This window comes from Bubalus kerabau, chromosome 11, assembly GCF_029407905.1.
Source record: "Bubalus kerabau isolate K-KA32 ecotype Philippines breed swamp buffalo chromosome 11, PCC_UOA_SB_1v2, whole genome shotgun sequence".
NCBI lineage: Eukaryota > Metazoa > Chordata > Mammalia > Artiodactyla > Bovidae > Bubalus > Bubalus kerabau.
In genome coordinates, this window is record NC_073634.1 from 60,842,097 (window position 1) to 60,855,463 (window position 13,367).

Sequence of the window (13,367 nt, forward strand, 5' to 3'; positions counted from 1 at the left end):
GCTCAGTATCACAGTGTGTCCAACTTTTTGTGACCCCATGAACAGAAGCCCACCAGGCTCCTCTGTCCACGGATTTTCCAGGCAAGAATACTGGAGTGGGTTACCATTTCCTCCTCCAGGGGATATTCCCAACCCAGGATTAAACTTGTGTCTCTTTCATCTCCCTGATTGGCAGGCAGATTTGTTACCACTGTCTCACCTGGGAAGCCCTATCCAAAGAATATGAAAACACTAATTTGTAGTAGAACCTGAAGTCAGGCAGGTTGATTCCTCCAGTTCCATTTTTCTTTCTCAAGATTGCTTTGGCTATTCGAGGTTTTTTTATATTTCCATACAAATTGTGAAATTATTTGTTTTAGCTCTGTGACGGAGAAGGCAATGGCAAGCCACTCCAGTACTCTTGCCTAGAAAATCCCATGGATGGAGGAGCCTGGTAGGCTGCAGTCCATGGGGTCGCTACGAGTCAGAGGTGACTGAGCGACTTCACTTTGACATTTCACTTTCACACAATGGGGAAGGCAATGGCAACCCATTCCAGTGTTCTTGCTTGGAGAATCCCAGGGACGGTAGAGCCTGGTGGGCTGCCGACTATGGGGTCGCACAGAGTTGGACATGACTGAAGCAACTTAGAAGAAGAAGAAGAAGCTCTGTGAAGAATACCGTTGATAGCTTGATAGGGATTGCATTGAATCTATAAATTGCTTTGGGTAGTATACTCATTTTCACTATATTGATTCTCCCAATCCATGAACATGGTATATTTCTCCACCTATTAGTATCCTCTTTGATTTCTTTTACCAGTGTTTTATAGTTTTCTAAATATAGGTCTTTAGTTTCTTTAGGTAGATATATTCCTAAGTATTTTATTCTTTCCGTTGCAATGGTGAATGGAATTGTTTCCTTAATTTCTCTTTCTGTTTTCTCATTATTAGTGTATCGGAATGCCAGGGATTTCTGTGTGTTGATTTTATATCCTGCAACTTTACTATATTCATAGATTAGTTCTAGTAATTTTCTGGTGGAGTCTTTAGGTTTTTCTATGTAGAGGATTATGTCATCTGCAAACAGTGAGAGTTTTACTTCTTCTTATTGAATTTGGACTCCTTTTATTTATTTATTTATTTTTCTGTTCTGATTGCTGTGGCCAAAACTTCCAAAACTATGTTGAATAGTAATGGTGAAAGTGGGCACCCTTGTCTTGTTCCTGACTTTAGAGGAAATGCTTTCAATTTTTCACCATTGAGGATAATGTTTGCTGTGGGTTTGTCATATATAGCTTTTATTGTGTTGAGGTATGTTCCTTCTATTCCTGCTTTCTGGAGAGTTTTTATCATAAATGGATGTTGAATTTTGTCAAAGGCTTTCTCTGCATCTATTGAGATAATCATATGATTTTTATTTTTCAATTTGTTAATGTGGTGTATTACATTGATTGATTTGCAGATATTGAAGAATGCTTGCATCCTTGGGATAAAGCCCACTTGGTCATGGTGTATGATCTTTTTAATGTGTTGTTGGATTCTGATTGCTAGGATTGTATTAAGAATTTTTGCATCTATGTTCTTCAATGCTATTGGCCTGTAGTTTTCTTTTTTTTGTGGCGTCTTTGTCAGGTTTTGGTATTAGGGTGATGGTGGCCTCATAGAATGAGTTTGGAAGTTTACCTTCCTCTGCAATTTTCTGGAAGAGTTTGAGTAGGATAGGTGTTAGCTCTTCTCTAAATTTTTGGTAGAATTCAGCTGTGAAGCCATCTGGACCTGGGCTTTTGTTCCCTGGAAGATTTCTGATTACAGTTTCAATTTCCGTGCTTGTGATGGGTCTGTTAAGATTTTCTATTTCTTCCTGGTCGAGTTTTGGAAAGTTGTACTTTTCTGAGAATTTGTCCATTTCTTCCACATTGTCCATTTTGTTGGCATATAATTGCTGATAGTAGCAAGGAGGCAAGAATATACAGTGGATTAAAGACAATCTCTTTAACAAGTGGTGCTGGGAAAACTGGTCAACCACTTGTAAAAGAATGAAACTAGAACACTTTCTAACACCATACACAAAAATAAACTCAAAACGGATTAAAGATCTAAACATAAGACCAGAACCTATAAAACTCCTAGAAGAGAATAGGCAAAACACTCTCTGACATACATCACAGCAGGATTCTCTATGACCCATCTCCCAGAATATTGGAAATAAAAACAAAAATAAACAAATGGGACCTAATTAACCTTAAAAGCTTCTGCACATCAAAGGAAATATAAGCAAGGTGAAAAGACAGCCTTCAGAATGGGAGAAAATAATAGCAAATGAAGCAACTGACAAACAACTAATCTCAAAAATATACAAGCAACTCCTATAGCTCAACTCCAGAAAAATAAATGACCCAATCAAAAAAATGGGCCAAAGAACTAAATAGACATTTCTCCAAAGGAGACATACAGATGGCTAACAAACACATGAAAAGATGCTCAACATCACTCATTATCAGAGAAATGCAAATCAAAACCACTATGAGGTACCATTTCACACAAGTCAGAATGGCTGCGATCCAAAAGTCTACAAGCAATAAATGCTGGAGAGGGTGTGGAGAAAAGAGAACCCTCTTACACTGTTGGTGGGAATGCAAACTAGTACAGCCACTATGGAGAACAGTGTGGAGATTCCTTAAAAAACTGGAAATAGAACTGCCTTATGATCCAGCAATCCCACTGCTGGGCATACACACTGAGGAAACCAGAAGGGAAAGAGACACGAGTACCCCAATGTTCATCGCAGCACTGTTCATAATAGCCAGGACATGGAAGCAACCTAGATGTCCATCAGCAGATAAATGGATAAGAAAGCAGTGGTACATATACACAATGGAGTATTATTCAGCCATTAAAAAGAATACATTTGAATCAGTTCTAATGAGGTGGATGAAACTGGAGCCTATTATACAGAGTGAAGTAAGCCAGAAAGAAAAACACCAATACAGTATACTAGCGCATATACATGGGATTTAGAAAGATGGTAACAATAACCCTGTATATGAGACAGCAAAAGAGACACTGATGTATAGAACAGTCTTTTGGACTCTGTGGGAGAGGGAGAGGGTGGGATGATTTGGGAGAATGGCATTGAAACATGTATAATATATATATTTTTTCTTTTTCTTTTTAATTTTATTTTTAAACTTTATAATATTGTATTGGTTTTGCCACACATCGAAATGAATCTGCCACAGGTATACACGTGTTCCCCATCCTGAACCCCCTCCTTCCTCCCCCACCATACCATCCCTCTGGGTTGTCCCAGTGTACCAGCCCCAAGCATCCAGCATCGTGCTTCGAACCTGGACTGGCGACTCATTTCATACATGATATTATACATGTTTCAATGCCATTCTCGCAAATCTCCCCACCCTCTGCCTCTCCCACAGAGTCCAAAAGACTGTTTTATACATCAGTGTCTCTTTTGCTATCTCATATACAGGGTTATCGTTACCATCTTTCTAAATTCCATATATATGTGTTAGTATACTGTATTGGTGTTTTTCTTTCTGGCTTACTTCACTCTGTATAATAGGCTCCGGTTTCATCCACCTCATTAGAACTGATTCAAATGTATTCTTTTTAATGACTGAATAATACTCCATTGTGCATATGTACCACTGCTTTCTTATCCATTCATCTGCTGATGGACATCTAGGTTGCTTCCATGTCCTGGCTATTATGAACAGTGCTGCGATGAACATTGGGGTACACGTGTCTCTTTCCCTTCTGGTTTCCTCAGTGTGTATGCCCAGCAGTGGGATTGCTGGATCATAAGGCAGTTCTATTTCCAGTTTTTTAAAGAATCTCCACAGTGTTCTCCATAGTGGCTGTACTAGTGAAACATGTATAATATCATATATGAAACAAGTCGCCAGTCCAGGTTCGATGTACAATACTGGATGCTTGGGGCTGGTGCCCTGGGATGACCCGGGGTGATGGTATGGGGAGGGAGGAGGGAGGAGGGTTCAGGATGGGGAATACATGTATACCTGTGGCGGATTCATTTTGATGTATGACAAAACCAATACAATATTTTAAAGTTAAAAAATAAAATAAAATAAAAACCTGTGGCAGATTCATTTTGATATTTGGCAAAACTAATACAATTATGTAAAGTTTAAAAATAAAATAAAATTTTAAAAAATGTTAAAAAAAACCCCACTAATTTGAAGAGATATATGCGTCTCTATGTTCACTGAGATATTATTCACAATGGCCAAAATATGAAAACAACTGACATGCCCATCAAGGATAAATGGATAAGAAGATGTGGGGTGTGTGTGTGTGTGTGTTTGTGTGTACATACATATAAATAATGGGATACTACTTAGCTGCAAAAATGATGATATTTTTCTATTTGAGACAATATGGATGAACATTGATATTATGCTCAATGAAATAAGTCAAATGGAGTTAGACAACTGCTATATGATTTCATGCATATGTAGAATATAAAATTATTTTTCCTAAATTCATATTCACAGCTTTCTATCCTATTAAAAAACATTGTCTAAATCTTGTTTAAAGCTAATCCCTTGCACTCCCTTTCTAATTAACATACCTCTATTAATAACATAAGTATTATTATTTAATTTTCTTACTGCTTTCTTATTTCTCAGTTTTAAAGGAAAAACCTTGAATCTAGATTCTTTGTCATTTGTCATCTTTTTATGTAAAATTTTCATGATTATTACTCAGATTGTTAAATGTTTCTGTTATCTCCACTTCTTTATCTCCCACTCTGCTTTTATTCACTCTATTTTTTAAAATCACTCTAGTCTAATCAGTCCAGATTTCACCAATATTTCTTTGTGATCCTTTTGATGATCAATAAACTTCCCAGCTGACAAATCTAATCTTTAATTTTCATTTTAGTTGCCTCTGCTTAACATTTGAAAAAGATAGTCATCCTTTGTCTTTCAAACATGTGAAACAAATAGACACAATGATAGTAATTTTACTTTAGGATATTTTGTGTTTTAAAATATGTGCGTATAAATATTTATCTCTTTATAAGCTTTATTCTAGAGCCCTTCTTGCATGTTTCTGAGAGTGTACCCTTGATCCATTGACTTCAAGTAAAGAGCAAGCATATGATCAAGGATTGTACATTCTCTGTGCCTCTGGATCACCCAAGAGCCATCATACAGCAGAAAAGCGTGGACTGGTATTGTAGTTTATCATCATACAAAACAAGTGATAGAGTCATAGGATGTAAGACAATCTGTAGGATCAGACGGGAGCACGACAAAGGAAAGAGGCCTGAGAATCAGCAGCATGCAAATGGGTTACATTGTAGAAAAATCATTAGGCTATATGAAATGTTTAAATATTCAGCATTCACCATTACAGAAAATCAGTAAATTAGAAAAACAGAAACAGTCAATACATATTTTCTGTATCATAATTGACTTTGCAATCAAAATTTGTATGTGCTCTGATAAACTAGGTTAACCACAAACAAATTAATATTTTTACATTAAGCCACTATTTAAAATGACCAGATAATCATGTTTATTTACAAATGGATGTAGGTATCACTGTGTAAGAATTATGGAGCACATTTAAAAATAACTTCTGCTTCTGTTTCTACCACCAAATTGCCCCTAAATTGAAGAGAAAAGCAGATTCCACAGCTTGTTTCTTATTATTTCTTTAATGATAGGACTGTAATGGCAGTCTAATGATAGTAGTCTCAGTGACTCCATTCAGGGAAAAAGTGAGAACTACACATTTATTTTAGCAAATAAGCATGTGGTTAATTATAGCTCTTGGCTCTAGTCCGCCTTTCTCTTGCATCTTTGGAAGCTGAATTCACATATTTCATTAAAATAGCAAGTTTTTCTAAGAGTTACGTTTCTTCAAAAAGTAATATGTGTATAAAAGCTCATCTACATACAACCTGGGGAGAAAAAGCTTCTCTTTCATTGTCAGGACCCAGAAACTATTTGCGCCTGGGCAAATGTACTACTGAACCATAAAGTGTTATCAGTTCTGACATGGGTCTAGCTTTCAGATAACTGTGCTAACCATAGTAGTTGCTTTCCATACAAGCCTTAATTGCTTGCACTATGTATGTTCTGTGTTTCTGTGTGCCACTCCTTGGGATTATAATAGATTTTTCAAATGTAATTAGAGAATGATATCCATGTCATACAAATGTGATTAGAGAAGTATAAGGTGCCTCAAAGATCCTGTAATGACAGAAAAAAATAGAGTTTAAGGGATTCCATATAAGTTTAGTTAGTATAATGATGTGAAAATAAAGAAGCAGTTGGCATCTTAGGTTTGGCAAACTTAAGGGTTTTGCTAGAGTATCACAAGAAACAAATATTTTCTGAAGATAAAATAAATAGGAATTCTAAACAGATGTGATAAAAGAGATGGAAAATAGCTGAATGTGACCTGAACCATACAGTTTGTCTATGCAAGGAACTGAGTAGTTGTAAACACTCATTCCACCTCCAATAACAAGAACCATTAAAAGATTCCTTTAGGAATTTCCTGACAGTCCAGTGGTTAAGATTCCGAGTTTCCACTGCACAAAGGCGCAGTACTGCGTGGCTAAAACAAACAAGCAAAAATAGATCCCTTTAACACTAGATACTTGCTGCAGAGGGATTTTGATCATTCTGAGGCATGCAGTTAGATCTTCCATGTTGCAAAAAGATTAATAGGCATCTTATGGAAATGGGTCTTTGATGAGTTTATGTTGGATTTACTCCTCTCCACAATTATTAGTAATATTGAATAGAGAAAAGAAGAAAAGCAAATCAATATTGCTTTTTATTTCAGCATCATTTATTTAATGAACTTCCATTTCATGAGTTTAAATTCAAGAATATTTTATTTGACTGAACTTTCTCCAAGCTAAAGGGAAATTAGAAGTCTTCAACATTATGAATCTAACATGGAAACACACATATATACACTTTAGCCAAATGTTTTTCTGTTATTTTTGAAAATCTGTGGCTATGCTCTAAGAATCTCAAAGCTTATTAAATCAGATGCTATATTTTTATGCATATTTTGGAGATTTTCTTGACTATAAATGGGAAGAAAAAGACTATAGAACTAGACAATCCTAAGCTATAAGTACATTTATGGAAAAATGAGGCAACATCCCTCTAATATGTCTCAACAATCCCCTCAGTTAAGCTAGCTTACATCCAATTTCAAAATATCAGTTACAACACAGATAAAAATAATTAGATATCATCTTATATATGGCACTAGCCATAACTGGCAGTAGAGGATGGCTTCCATTAAATGACTAAAGAAGTATTCTGCTTTGGGAGCTTCAAATGTGATCTGGTAATTTTGGTTAACTCTAAATACATAAAATGCAATGTGTTTATCATTGCTGACTCCCAGAATCTGTGGGATACAAGAGAATTTTCAAGCCTCTCAAAATTTGTAAGCCAATCCTGCATGCAACAACCAAGATACTACTGTACCTGTATTCTATCAGGTCCATTATCAACAATACAGTAAGACTAAGAAAGCGGGACATTAAATAAAAGCTGCATGACAATTCAGGGAAAGATAAAGAATTAAAAGCAAATCTTTCTAAGTTCAGTGGTAAAGAATCAATTTGCAATGCCGGAGATGTGAGTTTGATCACTGGGTTGGGAAGATCCCTTGGAGAAGAAATGGCAACCTACCCCAGTATTCTTGCCTGGGAAATCACATGGACAGAGGAGCCTAGTAGGCTACAGTCCTTGGGGTCATAAAGAGTCAGACATGACTTAGCATCTAAACAACAACAAATGATCAAAAGGTGCACATATATTTTTTTTGCCACTTTATTTTTTTAACTGAAGGATAATTGCTTTACAGAATTAAGTGGTTTTCTATTATACATCAACAAGAATCAGCCATAGGTACACCACTGTCCCCACCCTCCCAAGCTTCCTTCCCATCTCCCTCCCCTCCCCACCCTGCTAGACTGTCAAAGAGCCCTTGTTTGAGTTCCCTGAGTCATACAGCAAATTCCTATTGGCTATTTTACAAATGGTATTGTAAGCTTCCATGTTACTCTCTCCATATATCTTACCCTCTCCCTCCTCCCTGTCCATGTGTCCATAGGTCTGTTCTCTATGTCTGCTTCTCCATTCCTGCTCTGAAAATAAATTAATCAGTACCATCTTTCTAGATTCCATATATATGCATTCAAATTGGGAAAGGAGTACATCAAAGCTGTATACTGTCACCTGTTCATTTAACTTATATGCAGAGTACATCATGTGAAATACTGGGCTGGATGAAGAACAAGATGGAATCAAGATTGACAGGAGAAATATTAATAACCTCAGATACACAGATGACACCACCGTTAAGGCAGGAAGCAAAGAACTAAAGAGCCTATTGATGAAAGTGAAAGAGCTGAGTGAAAAAGTTGGCTTAAAACTCAACATTCAAAACACTAGGATAATGGCATCTGGTCCCATCACTTCATGGCAAATAGATGGGGAAACAATGGAAACAGTGAGAGACTTTATTTTCTTGGTCTCAAAATCAAAGTAGATGGTGGCTGCAGCCATGAAATTAAAAGATGCTTGCTCTTTGGAAGAAAAGCTATGATCAACCTAGACAGCATATTTGAAAGCAGAGACATTACTTTGTCGACAAAGGTCCATCTAGACAAAGCTATGTTTTTTCCAGTAGTCATGTATGGATGTGAGAGTTGGACTATAAACAAAGCTGAGCACCAAACAAGCAATGCTTTTGAACCGTGGGGTTGGAGAAGACTCTTGAGAGTCCCTTGGACTGAAAGGAGATCCAACCAGTCCATCCTGAAGGAAATCCGTCCTGAATATTTATTGGAAGGACTGATGCTGAAGCCAAAGCTCCAATACTTTGGCCACCTGATGTGAAGAAATGATTTATTGGAAAAGACCCTCTTGCTTTTTGACCTGCCTACAGATATCTCAAGAGGCAGATAAGGTGGTCTGGTATTCTCATCTCTTTAAGAATTTTACACAGTTTGTTTTGATCCACACAGTCCAAGGCTTTAGCATAGTTGATAAGGTAGAAGTAGATGTTTTCTAGAACTCTCTTGCTTTTTCTATGATCCAGTGGATGTTGGCAATTTTATCTCTGGTTCCTCTGCCTTTTCTAAATCCAGCTTGAACATCTGGAAGTTCTCGGTTCCCTTACTGTTGAAGCCTGGCTTGGAGAATTTAGAGCTAGTGTGTGAGATAAGTGCCATTATGCGGTAGTTTGAACATTCTTTGGCATTGCCTTTCTTTGGGATTGTAATGAAAATTGACCTTTTCCAGTCCTGTGGCCACTGCTGAGTTTTCCAAATTCGCTGGTATATTGAGTGAAACACTTTAACAGCATCTTCTTTTAGGATTTGAAATAGCTCAACTGGAATTTCATATCCTCCAATAGCTTTGTTTGTAGTGATGCTTCCTAAGGTACTCTATGGTACTCATAATCAAAATTACATATAAAAACTATATATATACTGCATATATAAATTCTGTCTCCCTCCCTCTTTTTCTCCCTTGACACACAGAAAAATATACAAGCACACAGAAATAATTTAAATCATCAAAATTGAGAAATATTTCCTCCACAACAGGAAGTCAATAAAGAACATACTTCATTTGAAAATTGTTTTGCTTCCTCAATCTTATTTGTAAAATTCAGATAATTATTGAAAAAAAATTTATTGCATCCCTTAATTCCTGTCAAAAAGTAATTTTAAAAAGTATAATTAACACTACAAATATATAATATCTGATTTTGCCTTTGCAAATGTAGAGAACGTGATATGGTTCCTCACCCTTTTCAATGAAAGAAAACACTTGATGTATTAAATTTCCAAGTGAAATAAAACAATGATGTGAAATGTTGAAATGCTCAGTTCAGTTACATTCAGTCACTCAGTTGTGTCTGACTCTTTGCAACCCCATGGACTGCAGCATGCCAGGCTTCCCTGTCCATCATCAACTACCAGAGTTTGCTCAAAACTCATGTCCACCAAGTCAGTAATGTCATCCAACCATCTCATCCTCTATTGTCCCCTTCTTCCTGCCTTCAATCTTTCCCAACATGAGGGTCTTTTCCAGTGAGTCAGTTCTTCCCATTAGGTGGCCAAAATATTGGAGCTTTAGCTTCAGCATAAGTCCTTCCAATTAATATTTAGGGCTGATTTCCTTTAGGATTGACTCGTTGGCTCTCTTTTCAGTCCAAGGGACTCTCAAGAGTCTTCTCCAACACCACGGTTCAAAAGCATCAATTCTTTGGCACGCAGCTTTCTTTATGATCTAACTGTCACATCCATACATGACTACTGGAAAAGCAATAGCTTTGACTAGACGGACATTTGTCGACAAAGTAATGTCTCTGCTTTTTAATATGCTGTCTAGGTTGGTCATAGCTTTTCTTCCAAGGATCAAGCATCTTTTAATTCCATGGCTGCAATCACCATCTGCAGTGATTTTGGAGCCCAAGAAAATAAAGACTCTCACTGTTTCCATTGTTTCCCCATCTATTTGCCAAGAAATGATGAGGCCAGATGCCATGATCTTAGTGTTTTGAATGTTGAGTTTTAAGCCAACTTTTCACTCTCTTTCACTTTCATCAAGAGGTTCTTTAGTTCCTCTTCACTTTCTGCCATAAGGGTGGTGTCCTCTGCATATCTGAGGTTATTGATATTTCTCCCTGCAATCTTGATTCTAGCTTGTCCTTCATCCAGCCTGGCATTTCTTATTTTGGTCTATGTCTAAATTCTGTCACTTCAACAAAAAAATGTTTCCTATGAATTTTCACTTTGGTCATATTAAAAAATCTAACAATAGGATCATAAGAATTTTCATTCTTCTCTAAAAGTGGTAAAAGCTAGCACTCCTTATTTAATATGTTTACTTCATCACTGCAAATACTATTGTCCTTATTTTTTGCCCATTTCCTTATAAATGTATATACTACAATGAAACAAAACACCTAGTTGTTGCTTGCATTTCTCTAATTTGCATTCATTATTCATATTTTTTAATTTTTTAAATGGTAATTTAGGCAGATAATTAGATATTTATTTTCTCATTAAATATTTCAACTTTCTCATTTTTTTCCTTTGTCTTTGCATATACATCAAAATATATAAAGCTTCTAAGTAAACTGAATATTTAAACTGCAAGCATGCTGGCAAATACTTTAAATATATGATTCTATAATCTCTAAGTAAGGAAAGGACCATATCTTTAAAATCTCCTTCAGTCTACCCCTAAGAAATAGTTTTGCACAGATGTGAGTGTTAGACCATAAACAGTACTGTCCATGGGGACTGTTCTGCAGTCCATGGGGTTGCAAAGAGTCCGACATGACTTAGTGACTAAACAATATACCACTAAGATAAGAATAAAGGATGAATGACTTTACTTTGTCTCACATTTATTTATAAAGAAACATCCATCTTGAAATACTAATCCATGTGTTTCTATAAAGTTTAAACCTCTTAACCTCTTTTACTGTTGCTGTTCAGTCGCTAAGCCATGTCAGAGTGTTTGCAACTCCATAGATTGCAGAACACCAGACTACTCTGTCCTCCACTATCTCCTGGAAAGTGTGAAAGTGTTAGTTCCTCAGTCATGTCTGGTTCTTGCAATCCCACGGAAGAGCCTGACAGTCTCCTCTGTCTGTGGAATTCTCCTAACAAGAATACTAGAATGGATAACCATTCCCTTCTCCAGGGAATCTTCCCAAGCTAGCGATTGAACCCAGGTCCCCTACATTACAGACAGATTCTTTACTGTCTGAGCCACCAGGGAAGCCCACTGTCTCTCTGAGTTTGCCCAAATACATGTCCATTGAGTTAGTGATGATATTATCTTAACATCTCATCTTCTGCTGCTCCTTTCTTCACTTTCCTTCATCTTTCCCAGCAGTCTTTTCCAGTGAGTTGACTCTCTGTATCAGGTGGCCAAAGTATTAGAGCTTCAGCTATAGCATCAGTCTTTCCGCTCAATATTCAGGGTCAATTTCCTTTAGGACTGACTGACAGGTTTGATTAACTCACAGTCCAAGGGACTCTAAAGAGTCTTTTCCAACACCACAATTTGAAAGCATCAATACTTCTGCACTTAGCATTCATTATGGTCCAACTCTCACATCTGTACATGACTACTGGAAAGATCAAAGAAAGCTGTGACTATACGAACCTCTGTTGTCTAAGTGATGCCTTTGCTTTTTAATATGTTGTCTAGGTTTGTCATAGATTTTCTTCTAAGGAGCATGAGTCTTTTAATTTCATGGTTGCAGTTACCATCCACAGTGATTTTTGAGCCCCCAAAATAAAAATCTGTCGCTGGTTCCACTTTTTCCCTCTTTATTTGCCATAAGGTTATGGGACCAGATGCCTTGATCTTGGTATTTTGAATGTTGAGTTTTAATATTTTCACTATCCTCTTTCAACCTCATCAAGAGACTCTTCTATTGTTAAGAAACATCATCTTATTAGTAGCTACAGTGTAAAGTATAGTTATTAATATATTTAAGTATTCAGAAAATAAATTCAAAATAAGTAAAGAGTTCTAAGACCTTATGAAATGATTTAAGGCTGGGCTAGTGTGGGAAATATACAAGGTAAGTTAGGAGCATCTTTTAGTGCCAGAAATTAATAAGTGCTAAAAGCACACACACACATACACACACACACACCATATACAAACACACACACAGAAGATTATAGGAATACAACAAATAGATGCAGAAGTCAACTGAAAGATCTGCCGTTAACTATATCTGGGACAAATTGTGCAACAAAATAATAAAGTATTATGTGATTATTGCCACAGTTTAAAATAAAAACATCCATCATTCATTACTGATATAAATAAAAATAAGGAAAGTCAGATATAGTGATCAAGAGGAGCCCAGGAGCCATAAACTACTATTACTACTATTACTATTACTACTATTAAGTCGCTTCATTCGTGTCCAACTCTGTACGACCCCATGGACTGCAGCCTACCAGGCTTTTCCGTCCATGGGATTCTCCAGGCAAGAACATTGGAGTGGGTTGCAATTTCCTTCTCCAGAGCCATAAACTACCTTAATATAAAGTAACACTGAAGTTTAGGTGTTTTACTTGGTTTTGTTATTACATTTGCTATGGTTCTTTATATACAAATATGGATTATCTGCGATCTCAGAGAGTACAGCTATGTAGATCAAATAATCAGTGTAAGCAAAGAGGAAGTCAGAAAATGTATTCTAGGGTCAATGCTGGAAGAAGAATGATACATCATTACTGTCTATGCTAGGAACATTATAAGTTTTGGTATCCTGTTATCCTTCACTTATATCTTCATACTACATAATAAAATT